This window comes from Cyprinodon tularosa, unplaced genomic scaffold (genome assembly GCF_016077235.1).
Source record: "Cyprinodon tularosa strain WSP-4 unplaced genomic scaffold, ASM1607723v1 ctg437, whole genome shotgun sequence".
NCBI lineage: Eukaryota > Metazoa > Chordata > Actinopteri > Cyprinodontiformes > Cyprinodontidae > Cyprinodon > Cyprinodon tularosa.
In genome coordinates, this window is record NW_024039160.1 from 485,150 (window position 1) to 491,409 (window position 6,260).

Sequence of the window (6,260 nt, forward strand, 5' to 3'; positions counted from 1 at the left end):
TGTTTTAGATAAAATCCCCCAACTATGCTGGCTCTATGAGAAAAAAGTAATTATAATCTAAATCTAATAGCAGCCAGCGCCACACTTGTAAATTATTTCTATCAAACTTTTTCAATATCTGGTTATTATTTATTTCTTTATACTGCTGCTCTTTTTTGAATAACTGCTTTTTTGAGCATCAGGGATCTGTTTAAGGCCAGAGCCACAGCATCTCAATCAAATTAATGCCCAGACTTTTACTAGGCCACTCTAAAACTTTAACTTTGGTTTCCTTTTGAAAGGTGTCTAGTTTGATACTATGCCTATACCAAAAAAAAAAAAAATCATATATTAATATCCAAATCAAAACATATACCTAACATTTGACCTGATAGTGTTAACTTAGTCATTTTTAAACCTGAAAATTATTTTTGCACCTCACGTGATTAGTAGACATAAACATTGCTGTACGCTGTTGCCATCTGCTGGCAGTATTTACTAATGGAGCCATTAACTTGGCAGCTTCCACAGCTTTAGCAGCAGCTTTAGCAGCCACTAGTGGTCAGGTTGTATTGTATTCTGTGAGCTACTCGTATCGTATCCCTCTTTAAATAAAATATATATTTGCACTTTTTCAACCTTGATTTTAGACTTTTTTTCACACCTCCACACCTCCACTGGGATTAGTTCGGGTCAATTACTTTCTAGTTTACTCAATGCATGTGACATGTGGCACCTCTGAATATGGGATCTGGTTACGATAAAGTCTCAGAATGCTTATTATTACAAACCAATTCAATTCAAAGTGAAAACACATAAATGAGAAATAATAAGCCAACAGAGCTATAATTTAATCAAAATGTCTTTATATACAACCAAAATCAACTACCAGCATAGAAATTTCTGTCTCTTACCATTTTCTCTTACCATGAGTATCTCTCTCAGTTAAAAGTATTGATGATTATCCAAAACTACAACAGCTGAAATAAAGACTATTTCAAGACTGATCTCTGTGAAAAGTAGAACGGAGAGATACAGAAGATATTTTGTCCCGACTGCCATTAGACAATTTAATGCCTCTTGAAGGACTGAGTTTTTTTTTTTTTTTTCATCTAATTGTGTGTCTTTTATCTTATTTAATATGTTCTCATCTTTGCTGTCAACAGGTGAATTTCCACCATCTGGGATTAATAAAGTATCTATCTATCTATCTATCTATCTATCTATCTATCTATCTATCTATCTATCTATCTATCTATCTATCTATCTATCTATCTATCTCTCCATCTCAAATAAAAAAACATAAATATGTTGCCTGGAGGTTCGTAAGGAATCAAAATAAATACAGAATAAAATCACATTATAAACCATTATTTATAAAACTAGAGCTCCTCTATGTAACTTCCCTATAATCACATTTAAACTTGATTATTTGGGGGGGAAAAATACAGAACAAAAGTTATACTCAGGCTGAATTAATTAGTTTCACATTGTTTTCATCAAGACAACTGAGCTGTTTTGAAGAGCTCTGATAGCTCAGTGTGAAAACCAGCTGATCCCAGGCTGTTCTCTACATCCAGTCTGTTCCTCTGCTTGGTTTTGATGTGTGTCAAAGCTGAAGGTAAATAAAACATATAAGAAAAAATGAGTTTTTGGTTTATAAAAGCTGGTTAAATTTCCAAAAAGTTTCTTCGGCTTTATAATCAATGACTGAATGATGAAACTGATTAAAAAAACTGAGGCTCCCAGCGCTTTAAAACTCCTGAACGAGTTATTGATATGATTTTGCAGCAATTCTTTATGATGGTCACTCAAAGAAAGTTTCATCACTGTTCGTGTTATCTACGCATGCACTATAGTTTACAGAGCGTTTCAAACCCTTGGAAATTTGCTGTGCAACCATTTCCAAACCCATAGAATTCAATGATTTTGTTCCTCATCCTGTCTTGAATGTCTTCGGATCGGGACATGAGATGTTGCTCTAATGGCCTCCTTTTCTACAAGTCTGGCAGTAATAAATGGTCAAAGTGTGGCCACTGAAACTGATGTAAACTTTCATTAAATCACATTTTTGATAAGGGCAGCTGCACAGGATAGTTTTGTCGTGATTTGCAAACTGTATTTTCTGAAAACTCTTATGTATCTATCCTCACTAACAAAAGAGACAAGTTGCTTTTTCAGGTTGCATCTTGTATGCTAATGAATAAAAGCTTCAAATACTCTGTTAGTCTACTGTATTGAGTGTTTTCTTTAATAGCTGTACAAAAATGATCTTGTGACCTTTTTTTTTTCTTCTTCTCTAAATGCCGGCTCTGGTTGCCTCATACTGCCTGTGACACTGACCTTCGATCCCCATGTGGGAATAGGAGGGCCAGAGGTTCACCATTTCACAGCAGGGATCATTTACATATCATATTATTATTCCCCTCCCCCTCTTTGAGCTATTTCCTCTCTTTGTTCACCACTGCTGTCTCCTTTAACTTTAAACAAAGCACATTATGTCTTATTCTTCATTCTTTTTCTTCCCTTCTTTTATCAGTTCCTCCTCTTTTTCCCTTTTCTCCCCCCGTCTTTCTGGAATGTGCTCTACAGAAGCAGCTGAGTTAAGGAATGTTGCTGTAACAAGGCCATGCATAATCCTGAAGGTAGGGAGGCTCCCTCAGATACACAAATAAAATCCTCCTCCTCATGCTCTTAAGGCTCAGTCTCCACCGAAGGTCTCGATTTCCTCGTTGTCTGCTCTTTTGCAGGGGAGCGAGAAGCATGATGATGCATGTTTGAAACCAGGGTGAAATAGGAATATCTACCGTAGTCTGCACACAGACACATTCATGCTTTAGTGTGGAAAAGTTTGGCCTCGGGGCAATTAAAAAGAAGAGCTACATTACACAACCACACCATGCCCCTGCTTATTAGAAGTTTTTAGAAATAAGTCATGTACTGTTAAGAGTGCAGGGCATTATTAATACATGTTTAACATTAGTAACACACTAAAGCTGTAGAGCAACAGCTTAAAATCACCATGAGGCAACTATGGGGTTTCACAAACAGTTTATAAACTCACCCTAACATCACAATCATGATGTTGAAATGTGTTTCATTGGGAAATTAAACATAATTTTCCTTTATTCTATCAATATTTGCTCTTTGTGCAGTTTTTACTAGTCACAAATGAATACCAAACATTTGTTCAATACCAACATCTGACAGGAGATTTGTCTGAATTTATACACCTTTTATGAACCCTGTTTAATCAAAGGTGGAAAATGGCTTCAAGTTGCTTTAAGCTCATCCAATATTCCAGGATACTCGTGATTTGTTTGATTGCACGTTTTTGTTAGGAGCCAATCAATCCATTATTCATCAATCACCCTTAATTCAATCAACCAAGCAGCCAATCACTGCCACAGCTAAGTGGCTTTGTTTTATTACTGCGATGGAAGGATCTTCTGGATCATTAAATGACTCGTTTAACTGCCTCTCGGCAGGTTTTCCGTCACTCTATCCAGAGAAATGTCATCTGTCAAGTCCTTCCACCCTAAAAGAAACCGCAACAGAGTGCCATGTTGTTATTGTAGGACATTGAGGTAAAGGTGCTTCCGTCTTGCTAGACCTTGCAAGCTTATGTACTTTTCCAAAACCATGCCTTGTAGGAATGATACATTATATTGCATCTTAAGGGATTTATATTAATTCATTATCCTGCAGACATCTCTTTAACTTCAGAATATTCTGTCTGGAAGGTCTCAGGACATTTCTATTCACATATTGGTTTAGCTTCAGCTTTAGGAAGCATCTTCATTGTGAGATTTTATATTTTCAGTGGAGCATAGCTTGTCTACTTAATTCTCCATCCATCTATTTTCCTGACCTGCTTAACGTTCAGCAGAGTTCCACAGGATGGGTGTTTTTTTTCTCTTGCAGCAATTTATTTAATTATTTCCCTTTAAGTTCATTACATCAAAGAAGCACTGTAGTCAATTTTAAGAAAATGTTTATGTAGGAAAAAGAGAAATCGGATCCCCCCAAGGTGTTTATGTAAGGAATTATACAAAAATTCTCCTTGCATTCCTTTACTTGTTTGCATATAATGACCGATTAGATTGTTCGACCTTAAAATCCTCTTTATAAATGAGGATATATTGAGAGTCGGCATCTCTCCATGACACCCCTCTCCAAATAGAACCCTAAAAACCCAGTTAAGTATCCTTTTGAGTGTGTGAAAGGCATCTGTGAACTCTTCCTCCTCAGTTATGTCAAAAACAAAACTCACAGTACTACAGTAAAATCTCTAATAACTTAAGAGGGCAAAATATTGTCAAACTACAAAAGCTACCGTTGTGAGTGACATGTTTATGAGGACTAGTATATTACCCCAAAACAGAGTGATCGTGTTTCCACGTTGTGTTGCAGCCATGTTTGTGTCTTCACAGCACCAGCGCACACTCACATATTCTGGGCTGCTGCCAGGCAGTGGCGGTTAGATGCACTGTCAGATTTAGACCTGTAATTACTGCTTTAACTTCTGCAAACTATGTATTTGTGAGTACGCTTCTGTGTGAAGTTGCCAATCTAAATATACTCTAAATGTCAGCATATAGCAGGTTTACTGCCTGGGCGGTGGAGCATCGAGTCCCTGCTCCTGTTACAGTCCAGACTCTCAGACCTTTACCAATCAAATAGAATATTGACCACAATGCTTCTAGAGCACTTTAAGGCGAGGTTATGTCAGCTTTTTTTTTCATTGTCCATTTGCACCATTTAGTGGCCAATATGAGATTTTCTTTTATGTTTAATCCCTGAGCTCCAACGTGTTTTAAATCCTCTTATGCAACAGATGAAAACTAATAAAAAATGAAAAGTTAAAAATATTGTTAGAAAATATAATTAGAAGAGATCAGCAAACAGAAAACCAATAAAATAAAAAAAAAGGAAAAGGATACTGAAGCTAGCATCTGATTGGACCTTTCAACTCCCATGTTAATGAGTGAAACAGCAGCTTCAAGAAACCCAAACAGGATAGATGCCAGCTTCAGATCATAAGGAAAAAATATTTCTAAGTAAAGTGTAACTTAACCCTTTGATGCACTACTTGATGCAAAAGTAACCTATTTATTTCCCTGGTTTACCTTTTAAAATTTAGTTACATTTTAATTAACACAACAGTCTTCATATAATGTTTAATAAGGCAATATTTTTACTTCAGATTATATATATTTTTTTGGTTCAAAAAGATTTTTTTTCTACCTTAAATCTACACACAATGCATCCAAAATACTCCCTTCATCTAAGTGCGATTTAACAGGAAATTTCTAAATATTACTTTTCAAATACTTAGTATACTTAGTCAGGCAAGTAAACATTTAACATATTTTTTCCTCATTATTTAAATAAATGTTTAACTAATATAAAGCAAAAAGACAAAGTGGGATTACTCATGACCCACATTATACATAAAAAAGGAAATGTTATAAAGGTTACCATGCACACATCGTCAGTTTTAATACAGAGAAACTAAAAACTAATTTAAAATCATTTAGTGCTGCTTTAGAAAGTTAGCTAATTTATTTTTATAAGATCCAGTAGACAAAGATGGGAGATCCATCCAATCCTGTTTAAAAAATAGGATTGTGTCTGTGGCTAAAATCATATAAATTTGTTTAGTTTCAATATTTTATAATTATTTTATGTTGGAGTTTGAGGTCATGCAGCTCCCCTCCTCAGCAATTGGCAGCCTATACGGTCTATTATTCTTTGCAACTATAGCACAGATGAGTTTACCATAGATGTAAATGATCCTGTTTCTATTTGAAGTTGCCCAGACATTAAAAACAAAGGAACAGTGGAAGTGATATCATGCCATTAATTTGACAGCTTTCTATAGTTCCTCTCTGCTGCTTCCTAAAGTTTGGGCTTATTAATCTAGATTATATGCAAGAGAAAAACAAATGATTTGGGTAATTTTATTGGCTTTAACTCATTTGTCTGTTAACGCATCACAGATGTTACGACCAGCTGCTTCCTGCTGGAAAGTGCTAATGGCCAATGGATGACAAAACAGAACAACAATGTGGCGGAACTGCTAAGGGAAAAAAATATGTTTTGGAAAGTATTTATGTTCTTTTAAAAAAAAAAAAATTATCAACACTTTTGCAAGGCGGTCTACATTTTTTATACATGTATGGCTTTGATGAATACATTTCTTTCACCTACTTTAGAGAGTCCACCTACCTTCCACTAAGCTCAGCTCAGCAGGTCTTCAGACTCTAAGCTTGACCTGC